Raw genomic sequence first — 19,174 nt, forward strand, 5'->3', positions numbered from 1 at the left:
TGACAAGCTTTCACTTGAGGAAGAGGATGTCTGTTTCTTTCAGGAAACTTAAAATAACAATAAATCCCCAACATCCATCCCTTCTAGTTTCATAGAAATTAACCTATTAACACAAAAATTATTAATAAGAATAAAGGCTATACATACAAGTCAGGATTAGGTTATATGAGTATATGAGTATAAAACATAAATATGTATATGCCTACACATAAACAAACATTATCAACCATTGCAGAGCTGCAGCAGTGCTGGGAGCCAGGCTTAGAATTTCCTGAAAAAGACAAGGCAAATATTCTCTGATGCCACTTTTATCAACTTCACCGGTTACAGAAGTAGGTTCTTACTTCATCAAGAATCACATACTATATAACGGATGAGTGTGTATATGTGAGTGTGCATGTGTGAAAAGCACATGCCTGTTCCTGCTGTATTATGTACTAAATGAAGTGATTTAAAAACAAAGAAAAAAATTTAAAACAAAGAAAAAATTTATTTCTTTGCACTGGTGCATAGAATAATGATGTTGAAACTCATGCAGAATTAACCATCTTTTCATAAAACAATGATGCGTAAAGTCATGCTGAATTAACCATCTTTCCTAAACAACTTCGAAGACAAATCCCATATGTTCTGTGCTCTTTTCCTTGCCATGTTTTCCTCTTCCAAACATTGCTGCAACTGTATTAGTACTTGAATGTTTCAAAACATATGATGCAAATATAAAATAGGACTCCCTTCCTGTGCCTGATATAATTTTAAAAGTTGCTTCAGGAAAGCTGACAGGGAAGAGAGATTCCTACTAGCTGATTCACAAGAAGACTCAACTCTGCCCTGAAGAAACAGATGGCTCCCGTTAACTCTTTGCATGTATGGTTAAATACTCAAGTGCTCTTCATTTAACATTTCTCTAAATCTGAAAGACAATTTCTGGAAGAAGTTTCCCACACAGCGTAGAGGCCTGAAGTGGGCCTAGATATTTTTAGAAATAGGGAAAAAAAAATGATGGTGTAGAATGTACCTTTCGCTTTCTGATTTGAAAATATTTCAGGGACAAATTTTGATGTGGAGTATGCATTCACACAATGCAGCAATAAGGAATACAATTTCTCTTTCAGAGTCATGCATTATAAAATTGCCCCGTCACCAATTTATAGACTAGTATGTCCAAGGTGACATTGAACAAAAATACTTAACATCAGAGCCTGAAAGATATCTGGGCTCTTAACTGACACTTCAGAGGGAGTTAAGGGCCTTTATAATTGTAAGCATCTGGGCATTAATGACTTAGAGATTCAATTTTCAAAAGTAACTTAAGTAATTAGAAGCCCAGGTTGAATTGAATTGTAATTAGTCTGAGGTTCCAAAGGGCCATATTTTTGAAGCTACTCAAATATCTTGAATTGTGGCTGGTGAGTGAGATTTCTAAGATAATAAAAGGTATAAGAGAATAAGAATTCACTGTAAGACAAATTTAATTTTCACTTCTAAAAATGGTCCTGTGTTCCTATAATAAGGGAACATTATTAACAACCCAGTCACAAATTGTGTTGTTGAGCAATAAATAGCTGTTATCTGCAGCTTTAAAATACTGATTTTTTATCCTTTATTACCAGAGTCTCTATTCATATTTTTCTTAAGACATCAAAATACTTTAAAATTCTGAAACTGGTGCTCACCATTTTAAGAGAAAAATGTAGGGGAGTAGTAAAATTCACACTGTTGTACAGGGAGGTGATGAAGTTTAATTACAGTTACTTGTAAAATTCTTTGAGATCTCAGGTAAAAGGGACTACAAAATTGCACATGATGATGTTGATGACCATTATTGATTCTGGGAGCTACTTGCGTTTTAATATAAATTGCACTACTTTCAAAGTCTATGCAGTGGACCTCAAATAGATTTTCTCTTGTGTTCGGATGAATTTTGGGATGGAAGCTACATGTGACATAGTGCTTCAAATTCACTCATTTACTGCTTGCAGTAAAAGGTATGCATTCCTCAATGAAGTCAGAAACAAAGCTAAATGTGCCGTTTTATTTAAGCTGATAAAGACCAGAAAACAGGTAGTCTGATGCCCACAGAATTTATGCCATTTTCATGACAAGACAACATTTGCTTTTTCGCTCCTACAAATGATTGAATCATTTAAATGTTCATTACTCTGTAAACCATTGAGACTTGTATTGCAATCACTTCATCAAGGATGTGCTACAGGGAACAGGGAAAGGGAGAATTCATCGTGACTCTACCAGCAAAAGTCAGCTTGAATACAGACTAACATTCCCTTGATCACTGAGGTGAGCATCAAAGCAGAAGAGACCAAGCCAACTAGGTTGGAATACAGCTAGCATTAAGTATGAGGATAGATAAGGCTGTGCTATTATAACTAATATTATAATGGTACAGTGGATGCTCAGCTCAGGTTGTATTCCTTCTTTTTATTAAGCCTGAGGTGATGCCTCAGCAAGGTGATAGAGGAATGCTTGTATCACTCATAAGTATGTCTGGGAGATGAATTCTTTGCCTGCATGTGTGTTTGGGAGCTACTGCCACTCTCATTGGCAATACAATATGAAAGTGTTCAGTGAGAGGCAATAGGGATAGTAATCAGCTACCTAAACCTAGGTATTCTGAGCTATCCAAGATACCCATGAGGAAAATACGAAACAATATACAGCAGCAGATGACAGGGCACAGTGTGAGTGATCTAAGGTTAGGGCAACTGATTCCCACCCAATTTATCCTGAAACGTTTATCATTTCAAGGCACAGTAAAAGAAGCCCAACTACTGAGAGGCAACATAACTTGCTCATGATTACACAGCACAGAGGAAGTGCTGGGGGCAGAAAATGTGTCCAAAATCCCAATGTGGTGTTTGCGATGTCCAGATGTCATCCAGAGCTGAGTAGTCTCACAGCATGTGCAATCACAGACAGTGCCAGATGATTCTCTCTGGAAAACTCCTAAAATAATAATCCCCCACCTTGTAGCCACTCCATCATGGGTTTGGGAAGGCATCCTGCATTTTTTCCGTTCCCAAAAAAGATGGTCACTGTTGTCAGTGTGTTACCCTCATTGTCTTGAAACATTTAACTCAGTATTGTTGTTTGCGGTCAATTTTGTTGCAAGTACACAAGCAGTTCAAACCTTCATATTATTTTTTTTCCTTCCAACCTGAAGTATTAAATATAGTGAATGTTCACTTAGAAAATCAAGGGGAGCAAAAAAGGAATCCTGTGGGAAGTATAAAAGAATAAATATAGATGAAAAAGATGTGAGGTGGAAAAGATTTTTGTTGAGAATGAAGATTCAAGAACATGGAGAGCTTGATGAAGTACTCGTCAGAGAACAAAACAAGAAGGAATCAGTCATGCCAAGAAAAATGTAAATCACTCTTGGATCAAAGCCCGACAGATTAGTTTTTACATATTTTTACATTGCTTTGCACATGAATTATCTGTGGTCTTAATGTAAGGTTTGAAAAATACTATATAGCAATAGCAAAAGTAGATGTCCATTAAAGAATCAAAGCTTCTTGATAGCTCACAGGTACTTTAGATCTTACCTTTATTTTTCATTTCTCTAATTATGCACATTGTTTCAGGTATGATACAACTTTCTGAAAAACCAGAGGACGAGCTTATAAATCAAGAAAAAAAATTAAAATACGCCTTTGAAACTCTGTAGATAAATGTTAAGTGAAGATAAGCTCAGTTGACGGTGGTCCACACCCCCAAGGAAAGAGAGAAATGAAATGTGGCTAGGGAAAACAGCAGGAGCTTCTGATAAAGAAATTAGAGAGAGGGTTAAGACTGCAAAGAGATTCAGCTGCCACATTAGCTGTCTGTATCCAAAACATGAATGTTCATCCTGCTCCTTTGCTTGACTTCCTGAAGCGTTTACTTGCCTTTCAAAGCAGAGCTAGTCAAATTTGTGACAACAAGGTCTCCAAGTACCAGGAAGTCTGTTTCAAAGCAAGTGACATACACCCCCTGATTGAAATCTCACTTCTACGTCCAGTTGGGATTTGCAAACTAGGAGTCCCTCCCTCTCTGTTGCTAATGCACCTAGTCTGGTACTCTGCAAGATCGGTACCCACACGTGAAAAACAGATGGAAAGAAAACCTCCTTGTATCCAAGGATCACTGATTTAAGTACTTGCCTGGAATGGAGGACGTGCATTAAATTTCTCCTGCTGCTGCTAGAAATTTGGGTACTGCTATCACCAGAAGGCAATAGATATTCAGAGTAAGGCTGAGCTTTTTCATGGTCTAATCAAATGGACATCGAATCAGGCAGAAAATCATCTACAGTCTTATGGCCTGGGCATTGAGCTGAGAAAACGGGAAGTTTATCTCATTACCTTTTCTTCTCATACTTTTCAGTTTCAGAATAATTTTTCTCCATTTTTTCCCCTCTTTTTCTTTCTTTCCTTCATTATGTTGTCCAGTGAGGGTCAGCTTTCAGAGGAGAAACTGAAAATATCTTAATCTCAAACAACATTCTAAGCCACTATCTCAATTGCATGAAGCAGGAAACAAGTGAAAAGGTGCATTGGGACACATCTTTCTCAAATTTCTTTCTGTCTCATTACTAGATTTTCAAACCAGGTGGAGAGAGGAGAAACTGACATTGAAAGATTATTCCCTGATCCTGTTCTAGAAGAAAAGAGGCCAAGGGAGAGTGGCAAATTTTGTTGTATATGTGTAAAAACTTAGGTCCCTTTTAAGTAGACACTTAGATGTGAACTTTTACCAGGGCTAAATTTAAATATTTTCCCAGCATTTTTCACTGGATAATGCAAGTTGTACCCTAAAAGTCTGTTGTGCCCTTGTAATGCCTAGACAGTTCAGAGCTCAAGCTGTAGAACCCACCTGGTTCTGCATGAGACTTATCTTTTAAACAGTACCTTAGTATTCAGCACTGAGCCTAAGTCTCCTTTACAGATCCAGTCCTATATCATCAAAGTTGCATTTTTATTTGAGTAAGAAAAGCAGACACTAAAACCATAGAATAAGGAGAATACATTATCTATTTAAAGTAAATGGAAAATTCTGTGGATTGATTGGAATTCAGCATTTGACTGAGAGAAGAGTCCTCAGCCTAAAAATCGTGTTTTCCAGGGCAAAAGGAGGACTCGCATTTGATTGCCTGTTCTCAAGAGCTATTTAATGTGAACTGCAGGAGATAGTCTACATTGCAGTACACTGAAATGGAAAAGATGCATAGAGACAAGCCCATTGTCACTGAAAGACAAAAGGCCAAATGCAATTATTATTAAATCACTGTGATAGCAAGATAAAGATTGAGTTCTGCAAGCAACAAAGAGATTGGAAAATGTTAAATATAGGCCAATAGAAAACTCTCAGCACAGCACCAGGTGTTGTACACTGAATCAAATAAGAGAAAACATTCTCCAAAACACAAATGTTTAAATATAAAAAATTTTTGTGCACACATCCACCTACCATTCACATTTTTTTTAATTCATGGGTCTTTGTCATAGTGGCTCATTATAGTTCAGACAGTCACCAAAATATTCTATGTACTGGCATTTGCTATGCAGTGATCCAGTTAAAAGTACCTTGAGTCCTGTGTGATCCACTAAATTATGCATTATACTATTCACTATTAAGCATGGCTTTGCAAATACCATCTGCCCTGGAAGAGTTTTCAGAATATCTACATGTAGATCTCTCCAGTCAGATGTGTTGATGCTGTGAATGGACAGAGAAAAGTCCGAAAGGACAAAAAAGAGTAGTTCTTGTAACAAAGGGGATAAAAATATCTCATAGGTAAAAAATACTTTTGCAAAATAATAAAACAAAAATAGACAAAATCAGAGAAATTTTGTTTACCCCCAAACATACATAAATATTAACTTGTTTTACCACTGCTTTAATTAAACTGACTCTGACATGAAAAAATAATAACTCTTAGGAAGAATTCATTAATACAATTGTTAAGTGCAGGAGGAGAACAAAACCTAGAATAACTAGGTAAAGCAATCTTTAAGAACTGGTGAATAAACTTACGGGAATAAAAGTGTCAAATTTGCTATAAATAATCTAAAAGAATATGAAACTTAAAAGAGACTACATTCAGAAAAGTAAAAATAGAAATATCTAGGTATCCAGTTGAAGTATACAAGTACATCAATGCAAAAAAATTATTCAGCTTAGAAGCTGATAGACTAAAAAGCAATGTCTTGAAATGGAAAAAGAAAAAAAAAACATTGTAAAAACAATTCTAAGAAATTCTTCATGTTTTCTAGAAGTTCAGCTACACATGGGCAAACTTGTTTTCAGTAATTTAGACCATGTTAAAATGAGATATTTTATATAGGTATTGGTAAGTATGGTAACCTGATAAACCAGAAATAGAGTAAGGATTATTAGCAGGATCCCATTATAAAAATGTACAGCCTTGGATCCACCACTTGGAAGAAACATATGCGGAGTCAGGGGAAGCAGCACAACTCACACAAAGAAAGGGTGGAGAAAAATATGCTGATTGATAATTAAAAGGTTTGCCTTCTAATTTATCTGTCCATATTTACATCCAGCAGATGTTTAGAGTTGAGCAAGTCATTTTTAGGGTCAAACCAAAGAAATGGACAAAGCCAGAACGGGATGCTAGATGAGCCAAAACATAAGCTTATCACCTCATAGATGAAGTACATGGAGAACATTGTTAAACTCTTGCTTTGCATGTAAGAAATATCAGTTAAAATTAACTCATCTGTTGGTATTTCTGCTGTGATTTATAATGATAATTGAGATAGTAAATCTACTCATTTTGATGAACATTTAGAATAAATAAAAAAATAAATGAATGCAAGCACATTCAGATAAGGAATGACATAAAATACTGTGGATATTAAGCATTATGTGTTACCTTAATATGCTGAATGAATCATAGAAGAGTGCAAAGTCCTGTTATATAAATACAAGTCATATTTGGTAGATATTTTACAAGTGAAATCCGAGGTCAGGAATCATGTGATCAATTTCTGTAACCTTTTTCAAGCAAAGTAAGGTGAAACCTAGAGACACCCCAAAAAAGTAAAAGTCTATTGCTTCATTCATGACTGAAACCTGATGTTATCACATCTCTGATTGCTTCAACTTAGAGACATTGTTTTAAGATGGACAGATCCACCACTCTAAGCTGTCAGAGCGAATTGCGAGCAAACCACATTTGAACAGTAATCTCCAAAGACATTTTTGTCTTGGATGCTGTCCTGGTTTGAGGTAAAACAGAACTAATTTTCTGTTTTGTAATTTTACTTTTCCAGCTGGGCCTCTTCTAACTAACTGAACTCTGAAATTAACAGCATATTGTTCAGAAACTGTTCACTTTCAGTGATAAGACCTGATTATACCAAGGAATGGTATGCAGAGAGACCCTTGCTTATACTTATTGCTATAACAACCAAGGTCAGGCAAATTTGTTATTTGCCCCATTGGAGGGTCAGAAGTGGAAAAGTGTAGAAGAGTCACACCTGTAGGGAGGAGCGAAGAGGACAGGGGGCCCAAAACTGACCAACAGGGTATTCTATCACATCCGCATCATGCTCAGTATAAAAGCTGAGGGATCAAAGGGTCAACTCTCTTTCTTCAATGGCCAACATCTGAGGAGGACCCTGTCTGTTCGTCCGCCTTTGATCCTGATCTGAGCATTCCTGACTCCAGATCCAGAATCCAGCTCCTGTCGATCACCGAGTCCAGCCTGGGACTTTCCCCTGTGCCTGCTGGTGACGTGATCATCATCCTGGGAGCTTGATATGGTTTTGTATATAGTGTATACTTTTTTTTTTCTTTTCTTTTCTTTTCCTTTCTTATTATTGTTTATTATTTATTATTTCATTATTTATTTATATGTCCATTAAAATAGTTTAGCTTTTTCTAAACTCATAAATCTCTTTTGTATCTCTTTCTCTCCTCTCTTTTCCTTAGAGGAGGGAGGGAGGGGTCATCTGTCGTTATGATTGGTCAATTTGGTCAAAACCACGACAGGTGTATACTTTTTTTTTTCTTTTCTTTTCTTTTCCTTTCTTATTATTGTTTATTATTTATTATTTCATTATTTATTTATATGTCCATTAAAATAGTTTAGCTTTTTCTAAACTCATAAATCTCTTTTGTATCTCTTTCTCTCCTCTCTTTTCCTTAGAGGAGGGAGGGAGGGGTCATCTGTCGTTATGATTGGTCAATTTGGTCAAAACCACGACAGATGCATATAAATAAACACAGTAGTGTTGTGAGAAGTCATGATCTTCCTCTGAAAATCGTAACATTTTCCTACATACAACTCATGGTTATCAAAAAAGTTTAATTTACTAGTGTATGTAGATAGTAAAAGTTTATCCACCAGAGCCCTTCCCTCCGTGCAAAAAGGAATAGATTTCTCTCCTCCTTCTGTACAGCATGAGTGGATTACTTAAGGATGTTGCTTATCTTCATACTTATTTTCAAGAAATGTTATATACGAGGCTTTACGTTATCTGGAAAATGAATTATGCATGTGACAATATGGCACATACCTCAGTCAGGCTATTTCTAGTGTCTATTCTGCTCTTCTGCCATCACATGCTGTGATCAAAAATAATTTTGTTTTTCTGAAGTTTTTTTGTTCTTGGGTTTGTCCTATTATCCCTGGGAATGAAATACTTTAACTTTCTCCTGAACAAATACTATTTGCAAACACAATGAAGTTACATTTAAATCACCAAAGATTAACCAAAGCAACAGGAGGCCAAGGGAAGGTGCTATCTCTTCAGAAAACAAGCTTAGCTTAGGAAAGCTGAAGGTTTTGCAGGGTTATAACAGCTTAGGAAAGCTGAAGGTTTTGCAGGGTTTGGATTTTTTTAAATATAAGTAGGAATACCAAAAGGTTAGAAATTACTAATATAAAGATGTTGTTTGGTGCCTATCTCTCTCTGTTTGACTTCTGTGCCATTTATCATGTTTATTTGATACTGACAATTCTCTCTACAGATGACATGCTACTGAATCTGGTCAGCTTCCACCAACTCAATACTGCAGCAAGTTGGCTCTTTTCAGATCAGATATTTTCACATTGTCGCATTTTTTTTGGCTCACACCATGACAAAACCTATTATTTCTCAGGAATTCTTCTGAAGCTCTTCTTAGGCCAGACCACTTTGTAAAACAGCATAAGATATTTGCAAAGATGGCAGTCTGTTTAGTTGTATATAGCAAGTGAAGTTAATTGGCCTCTTCTTTCTTCTAATGAGGGAAGTTTCTCTGCCTGTTTCCCAACATATGACGTTTCCATCTGTGGAACAGCACACTGTCGTGAGTCAGCGTGGAACCATTCTACCTTCCACATCCCCACAGTCTTCTTAAGAGGAAGCGAACTGAGTGTCTCCATCTGCACTGATGAATATAGAAGGACCAGGGCATCCATGTCCTGTCCCCCACCAATGAGTACGCATTTATACTTTTTATTAACTAGCCCCAGCAACGTCAGATTTATCTTTTTAGTTCCAGTAGTCCAAAGCAGAGCCAAGTTGCTGTGCCAGAAGATAAACTGTGTGGGTGATTAGGGCGTGCATTGCTAAAGTCACTCGCTGGACCTACTGGGAACCCAGTAAAAATTGGCTTTGAGACAAAATACACAGCCACGTGAGGTACTCAGGTCTTGATCAAGAAATGTAATGATCAGGTGCCTGCCCAGATCTCATGTGAGGAATATGTGTGTTACCAGTAGAAAGATAGAGAAAACTCAGAATGGAATCTAACCTGACAAGTGCACTGAGAAGAGAAACACCTAAATTCTTGCATATAAAGTGGAACCAGCAAAACGTAACTAAAAAATAACATTTAAGACCTTTCTAACTCCTGCGTACTCCTCCTCAGGCATCCTCGTTAGCTTCCTTCAAGGAAATACGTTGTCTCAGTTTGAATAAATGGCTCAGAAGGAACTCTTGAAAGTACCTTTGCGGCAAAGCCTCTAACATCAGCCCATTTTACAAAAATGAAGTGGCAGTTTATCTGACATTGCCTGAGTCCAGAAAAAAAGATGTTTCCTCTTCCTTGATCCCTTAGGGAAAGTTGAGGCCTCTTTGCTGAGTCAAAGGCAGTTTCGAGCCTTCAGTGTTGTCCAGTGGATAGTCACGACAATCTGCAGGTTTATTCAAACCAGGGTGGATGTAAAACATATTTGCTGGGTAAAACTGTGTGATATTTCTCTTGAGTGACTTTAAGCACTTCACAGAGACCATGACAATTTTAAATGGCTCCCTGATCAACCAACAAGCTGTTTTGAATTTTACTCTGTGCCATGAACTTCCCAAGTACTGTATAGGGAGAACAAGCATCCATTCTAGGTTGGTGGGAGCACTTGATGCTGTACAGTTCTCCCTGTCTCAAAAAAATCAAATGGCATTATGTTTAGCTTTCTTTTTTAAATTACCTCAACTTTGAAACTAGCTATGGGTACAAATTACCAAAGAAAAAAATTCATGAACGTGAACTCCTTTTATAAATTCTAAAAATATGTTCTGTAGAGTGTAAAACCACTTATGTTACAAAGTTCAGTGACCTGAAATAACTATTATTGTTTCCATTGACCCATAGTAACAATTGACCTGGACTGGAACTAGCAACACTCAATAGCGCATTTCCAATTTTTTTTTACTGTTCTATTTTCCAAGACACACACACAAATATCAGTCTACATCAGACAGTCCAGCTTTTAACCTGGTTGCGCATTTGGTGACAATAAAACTATAATCATAAAACTAGAAGGTAATGAATGTAATGTCAACTAACTAAATACAAATCAATAGACAATTGTGCAGAAAATAAAAAATAATTTTATGTCTTTGGAAAAAACAATAGAAATATCAATATTAATTATGCTGTGATATGTGGAAACAACTGTGTTTATCTTTATAAAAGCCAGTATCAGGTTGTGTAAAGCTGAAAGGCAAGAGACTGATGTTGCTATTTCAGAAGATCAAGCATGGCAATCCATATACGTTGTACATATGTCTGGCATACATATCACATATTTCTATTTCAGGATCTTCATACATCCACAAAATGGTTTCGTTACCAAGATTTGCAGTTAACAGAGTACCAACCACTTCTTTCAGAAGGCTGATCTTCCTCCTTTCACTCAGAAAAATTGTAGGGGCAATCCTTAAAGTTTCAGACTGATCAGAATGACTTCTGAGTTAATATTCGATAGAAAATGAAAAAAAAAGAAGTTTCTTTTCCATAGTTCACTTCGAAAGCATCTCTTCCCCTGTGTTGATCTTCCCACTGCTGAATGTTTGTAAAACTTGAACAAATTGCTTATTATCAAATGAAAGATTCATTCAATAAAAGTAATTTAATGTCAATGACCATATGTGAAAAACTACCTTGAATAATATGCAGAAAATACAACAGGGATATTTTTTCTCTGCCATTGTAGCATTATGCACACAATTCAAATCAGAATGTGTTTGGTTTCCGTTATTTTAGGGTTCCTTGGATTGTTACTTTTTGCTCTGCTGCAAGATCTTCTCAGTCAATTTATTTACAATACATAGTCTATACATGGAGTTACTATTTATGCATGTATCAATTTCTTAAGAAATGTACCAGAAGGGCAATATACCATGTAAAAGCTATTCCAGCTAGCAGTTCTATGCTCTTGTTCATTGGCTAGACAATTGAAATTGAGCTTTTTATATCCCTAAGGAAATAGGACTACACTAACAAACATCTTGGTTATGCTGTTAACACTGCCACATTAGATGGTACATTACTAAAATAAAGTTTGAAATAGAAATTTACATTAATTGCTATTTCATTCACAATCCAATATTACCCTGAATAAGGAGGAAAAGGTTTTTTAGAGGCTGCTCATTTTTCCATGAATTATGCATTTCCATTTTTTAACAAAAAAAAAAAGAAAATTGTTTTTTCCCTGAAGACATTCACTATATGAAGAAGTAAAACACTAGATAATTTTATTCTATGCTGTAGGAAATGCCTTTTGACTTTTATTAAACTGCTTGCTGAGTTTCTGATTTCTTGAATTAAATGGTTATTATGTGGAGCTCTAGAGATGTGCAGCACTGGGAAGAGGAAAGAAGTCAAACTCTAAACTTGACTTTTCAATGCTGCTTAAAAAACTCCTCAAATTTGTCAAATGCAAGTACTGTCTTACTGTGGGTAAAAATGTCAAACAGCATCTTCCTATAAGTTATTTTCTTCACTTTCCTGAGTTAAATTGTATATTACTTCATAAAAAATAATCTATGCAATGAATTTTGACTTTCTGAAACTTCATTAGGGATAGATCACTACTTTTTTTTCCTATCAGATGGAATTATTGTCTAAAATGATTGTGAAATAACATCTGCAAATATTTCTTGATTGCTAATTTGTGAGAAGTGTGCTGCTATTGTCCAATATTTAGTCTCTTTGGATTTAGCAGTGGTCTCAAAGTACAATGCTAATTATTCTAAAAGTATGGCTTAAAGTCACATCTGCACTGTAGCTATTGTGCTACACATTCAGCACTCTCCCTATAATCTTCATTTAAACAGATAAAATTTAAACATCCGTATCTGAGCTACTCTAACCTGCATTTTTAGTTTGGAGAGAAGCAGACCCATTCAGAGAGCAATTTGTCTCACTTGTTTTAGACACCTATCTCTTTCAGTTATATAAAATGGAAATGTCTACAGCTCAAGAAGGAAAAAAAAGTCTTGTTTTCTGGATGCCTGATTTTCAGATATCAAAGTTAGAGCAAGAAAATGCCACCCTTTCTAATGAGTAATCCTCTCTTTTTACTACATATGAAACTTGAACAAGACAAAAGTATGATTTTGATGTAATCAAATGCTTTCACAAACTCAAGAAAATCTGTATTTGGATGAACCTCAGAGCAGATTTGGCTCCCACCGTTTGTTCAGCTCTGCCAAGTGAACCCAGGGCCTCTGCAGAGAAAACACTATTGTCTCTTATCTCAGTAGGGAGCTGAGTGATCAGAGCAACAATATGAACAATAGAGCCACTATCAGCTGCCAGATTTCTGAAGCATAGAGCCAATATGTTTTCCCATTATGTAAAAAGTTGACTACGCATTAAGTTGTTTGGTTTCACTATCTTCACTTCGTCACAGACATAAAAATGTACTGAATCCCACAGAGAATCGGTCAATTCACTTGTCCTAATAAAAGAAACAATTTGGCTCAAATCCCAGATCACATAGTAATTATCCTGTGTTCAGTAAAAAGCTTTTTGGGTTCTTTAAGACTTTTGGTGAGCAAGGAATAAGTTACTATTAGGGAATTAGGGCTAACAACTTCATTAAGAATTTTTACCAGAATATAGACTGAGGGAAGATGACAGAATCCAGTCCCTGGAAAATTCCTAATAATTTATTGTCAAAGAAGCAAATGTTCGTTCTACACGACCAAAGACCTCAGGTAAAACTACAACATCTTCTATGTATTTCAGAGCAAAGCGAGGCAGTTCAGCTGACAAGATTAAATATATATAAATGTCTGTTCCAGAGGAACTAAGAGAAGAGAAGCTGGAATACTATTGGAGCTGCAGCAATCATAGCAAAAATGGTCTGTGTTGCTGCACTATCTGCTCTCAGAAAATGAAATGATTTCCATCTCAGAAAATGAAATGGGATTGCAGGCTGTGGCTAGTTGGTTTAGAGGGACTGCCTCCCTTGCGTTAGCCCTCATGGAGCCCATCAGGCACGCGCCTCCGCATCTGATAGCTACCGAGCACATCACAGGGCTTCTTCAGTGCACAGTGCTCCATTGCTGGGAGCAGTGTGCTCTTCACAGATCTGATTTCAGGCATGAAGGGGTTGTACCTTCAGCTCAGAAGCCATGGCTTAATGTCAATGAGAAGTCAATGAAAAAGTATCTACATATTCATGATGTTCTCATAATTTGCAGGCATTACGTAGAAGGTGAGCTGGCAGAAGCTGGAATGCCATTCCTGAACTAATGTGATAAGGACCGTAATGACAGACTTAGGCTATTAATAATTTTTAGCAGTATTATATTAGTACTGTACCTCAGCCTGTGTTTTGGCTTGTACGAAACAAAAGTTGTATCATTATTATTTCAAGCCTTACACGAGAAGTCAGTGAAAGCAAATGTTAATACACTGTGTAATACAGTGTAAAAAACACTGGTAAAAGAGATGTGCTGGTATATAATCTGAGTTAAATCATTCCTTCTTACTTACTTTTAGAAAATTATGCTTAGTTAATAAACTTTACATCAGTTTTTCTTTTGAAAATAACGTTGTGATCAGACTAGAAACACATTAAGGGCAATCTTTTTCACTGCTGGAATATTTTGGTATTTTTCCAGATAAAAAGAGACATGAGCAAAATGCATGGAGACATATGCAAAGCCTTATAACCAAAGAACTCATGTTTTTATGAAACCTCAGAAGAATTTGAGGAGAAGTTGGTCAGATGTATTAAATGCAGTTGGTTCAGAGACTGTGGGAAGCTTTTTTCCAAGTTTCTTTTCCCTGCCAGTGTGTAACACCTCGGATTTGTGATACTTGAACACAGTAGTCCCCAATAGACGCTAAGCTAACTAGACAGGAAAATCTCATCCACCTTTGTCAGCCTTCCCATCATATATCACTTTGTCTCTTGGGGTACTTCTTTTTACATTTAAAAGCCACTTTCACGTGTTAGCTACTTTCTTGTGAGGTTGTCACGACAGCAGCAGGGTTTTCTTCACGAAAGACTGCTGAGCAGAACCTTGCAGGTTCACCTCGCAAGAGGTTGTGAGGACCAGCCCTTTGAAAGCATGACTGGAGATTTGAGCAATATAGAAACTCCAAAGACTCATCCAGCTTCCAGCTCCGCTGCTGCTTTATTCAAGCCGGACCCAGGGCTTTTTACTGCCTTTCAGTGTCACAAGGGCAAGCAGTGCCGAGACCCCTCTCCCGCTCTGTGCTGAGAACAGGATGATCATGCTAGGTCTGATCTACAGTGACACGGAATGATCACAGCTTTCAGTACAAAGGCAAGCACCAGATGCTCGGCACTTCTGCGGGCAAGGTCACCATCTAATATTCATAGAGTCTTTCACACTGTAATCCACTATCCTGCACGGGAAGTTCAGGATGAAATGCATTTTCCTTAGTGAGAGGCAAAGCAATAGAAGGTTCGTATCGCTAATAGCTAAAAGGATCTCCTTTACTTGCCCTGTACCTCTTGCAGTTTAAACTCTTCAGAGAAGCGGCAGTCTGCTAGTCTTGTGCCTTTCTGGGTTTTGCTGTGACTAGGAATCAATACTAACATCAGTGCTTTCACTCAGTTTGACTGCTTCCCCGCTGAAAAGCAAGAGCTTGAAGTGTCACACTGACTAAGGCATTAACGAAGTTTGTCAGCTGAATCGGTAGAGTCTCACTGATGGGGAATCTCACACCACAACCTTCCTAAGTAGAACCACAGGATCTAACAGGGACAGCTTTCTGCTAGGTTGAGGGGACAACGTGCCCCTGCAGCCCCATCTCTTACAAGACTTGGTCAGGGTTGGCAGTCGTGCCAAAAAAATAATATTTGAGATTCCCCGTCAGAGGTGATGGTCCTGAATGATTCATCTGGAAGCACTTCCAGCTACCACTGGAACACTGCCCACAAAACGAAGGCATTTCAGTTGAGCATTGATACCTGTTATTTTCACCTTAATAAAGCCAAATAAATACTCTATTTTACCATACCAATCATGTACATCTTTTAATGTGCTTGTAAATAACTATGGCACTTCTTGTTTGGCTTGTCACTTGATCTCAATCTTGTGCTTTGTAACTTACCTGAGGCATCCACAAATCCCACAGAAATGCTCCTACTTGTTCCTTTTTAACCATTAATTGCAACCAGAATCTTGGATGCAGTCCCAATATATGGATGCATTCGGTGATAATAAGATCTGACGTAGTAAAATGAGAGTTAAAAATATATGTTTAGCTAAATGTGATCAAATGGGACTGAATTCATAAACAGCTAACATCTTCTCCCCAGAAAACATAACTGAATATAGAAATATTAAATCAGTTAATGTTTTCCTGGGACTATGGGAGGGGGTCTCCAGGAATCCTGTATCTCTTCTGCACAGCTTCTTCTCTCCCACCCCTCATCCCATATCCCATACACAGCTGGAGTACTCCTCCTTAAACAAGAGATTTATTGGACACTTTATTCTTTAAAGAGCCTTTAAGATTTATTAGATGGTGTTGATGCCTAACAAAATAAAATACTATAGAGGTACCAGCTACTCCAGAAAACTTTGACTTCTGCTGTTATACCTGTGGTTTAATAAAATAAAATGCATCAGGTGTAATGAAAACCTGAATACTATAATAGTAGAGGTATCGCCTCCTCCTTTTAGAGGCCTTGGGGAAATGCAGTGGCTGTGATGGTCAAGAAGAATGGCATAGTAATAGGTCAGTAATTTCAAGAGGATAAGAGGAAAGGGAGATAAACTGAAACACTGAGAAAAAAAAAAAAAAGGTAGAATTTTATAGGGACTTCATATTCATTCGCAAGAAGACTACCGATTCACTAAAACTAAGTTTATAATCAGTCCATTCAAACTTCACATAAATCACTGTCAATATCTGACTGAAATCCAAATGAGTCAATATTTCTGTGTTGGAATGAATAAAATTAGAGCAGATGTGAGTCAACTGAAAGCATCTGTTGTGTCCAGCTAAACTAACTTAAACAGGATCGAGTTTATGAGCACCTTTCACACTGAGTAATCTGCAGAACAGTGCACATGGATGAGAATTTAGCAAAGGATTTGGGTAGTTTGATTTCTCTTTTAAATTATACATGTTTGCTCTGAACTTTATATACTGTATTGTCTGTTCTGTTTGTGCTAGAATTGAATGGTAAAGACATAAACAATTTATAAGGCCAGTACATACTGAGTGGTTTCAAAACCCTAGAGATTAGTGAATAATAAATATAGCCAGGCCTTTTGTTAGTACCCTAATGCTTTGCTGTTTAAGTCACATATGATTATTGTGGTGCTAATGTAATTTTGGGGGATGAATTGGACATTAAAATCATAGCATGTTTTAACAGATCCACTAAATAAAACACAGCCTGATTCCGCTACCACTGACTTTAGCAAGAATGGGGTAAAGCTCTAATTCAGGGAAACAGTATTACACTATTTATATTTCAAGAATGGAGGATACGAGACAAAGGAATTAATATGATTTGTGTACAGCCCTGGAGGAAGTCAGTCTTGGAAGTTTTCATTTCTATTTCTGTTCTGTTCTGTTCTGTTCTATTCTATTCTATTCTATTCTATTCTATTCTATTCTATTCAGCTTGTGTCACTGCCCTCATCCTCACAACATCCAAGAACATCCCAAGAGTTACTGAACAATCCATTCTGTATTTTTCCCTAATGATTTGCTTTTGAAAAATGCAGTATTCCAAAAGACTTGGGCATAAAGCTGTACTGGGATTTGCACTATAATTTTTTTGTTTGTTTGTCTCTCCATTTTGGATTGATCATAGGGTTTGTCTCTTGTTTTGTTTTGTATTTTTTGTTTCGACTGAAGGCAAATTTTTTGTTGTAGTATGTTTTTTTTAGTACCTAAGCTGACATGAAACGCCTGCACACTGTGCTTACCATGGAGCGTGGAGATATTCAAGGTGGTCTTCAGACCGTGGGATTTAGACAGTTCAATCTCCTGTACAAACTTTACCTTTGTGAGGGGCAGCTCCACTGCGCTTGACAAACACAACTGCCAACCAGAGTCCCAGTGCTTGAACCGTCAGCAATAGCCTGGATCCAGACCACTGAACATGTTAAGGTTAAAGATGGACATCTCAAATTCCATTTGAGATCTTGCAGAGAGACAGCGTAAGGAACACAGGGCAGGTTAGCTATCCTTTCCATAGTCCAAGATGTCAAGGAAATGTGTAACTTGTCTTGAACTATCTAAGGTTTCCTGAGTGTTCATAATTTCATGTCTAGTTCTATGGCAGTCTTAGAGTCTAGCCAACAATGACTGGTGACTATAAATGAGAGCATATAATTTTCTGCCGCAGGGGACCTTCGGGTTCCTAGCCAGCAGGAAATTGCAGTTGCTGTTCTCATTTGGCAGGACGTGCTGCTTCCACCAACTTGCAAACTCCTCAAAGTATTACTTTCACTCCGTGCAGACACAAGCCACTCGCTATTTATCAGGGCTCGGCGATGCTCCTTGAGCTGCGGCAGCTTTTAATTCTCGCTCTGCCCGCTGACACCCACACTACAATATCTTCCCACAGAAGAAGGAAACCACAATTTTAATTTTCCCCTTACAGTTTCTAGATGAGAGCATCTCAGAATCATAGAGTTATAGAATTGCCTAGGTTGGAAGTGACCTTTAAGATCAAAGGTCCAACCGTTAACCTAACACTACCAAAAGCACCACTAAGCACTAAGCTAGTGCTTAGGAACTAGCTAAGTTCCTAAGCACTATATCTACATGTCTTTTCATAGAATTATAGAATCATAGAATCGTCTAGGTTGGAAGGGACCTTAAAGATCATCTAGTCCAACCATCAACCTAACTCTGACAAAAAAATAAATAGGAAATAAGCAATAATAAAAAAAAAACAACCCACTAAACCATATTCTTGAGGACCACGTCAACCCGTCTTTTGAACACCTCCAGGGATAGTGCCTCAACCACTTCCCTGGGCAGCCTGTTCCAATGCTGGATAACCCTTTCCGTGAAGAAATTTTTCCTAATATCCAATCTAAACTTCCTCTGGCACAACTTGAGGCCATTTCGTCTTGCCCTATCATTTCTAACTTGGGAGATGAGACCGACCCCCATGTTGCTACAGCCTCCTTTCAGGTAGTTGTAGAGAGTGATTAAGGTCTCCCCTCAACCTCCTTTTCTCCAGGCTGAACCACCCCAGCTCCCTCAGCCTCTCCTCATAAGACTTATTCTCCAGACCCCTCACCATCTTTGTTGCCCTTCTCTGGACCCGCGCCAGCCCCTCAATGTCTTTTTTGTGGTGAGGGTCCCGAAACTGGACACAGTACTCGAGCTGGGGACAACCTTCTTCCCCCACACACACACAACCCCCCCATCCCCAACCCTCCACCCCGTTCCGAGGGATGCTCTCCGCAACCCGCCC

The sequence above is a fragment of the Calidris pugnax genome, unplaced genomic scaffold, assembly GCF_001431845.1.
Source record: "Calidris pugnax isolate Ruff unplaced genomic scaffold, ASM143184v1 scaffold20, whole genome shotgun sequence".
NCBI classification, from domain to species: Eukaryota; Metazoa; Chordata; class Aves; order Charadriiformes; family Scolopacidae; genus Calidris; species Calidris pugnax.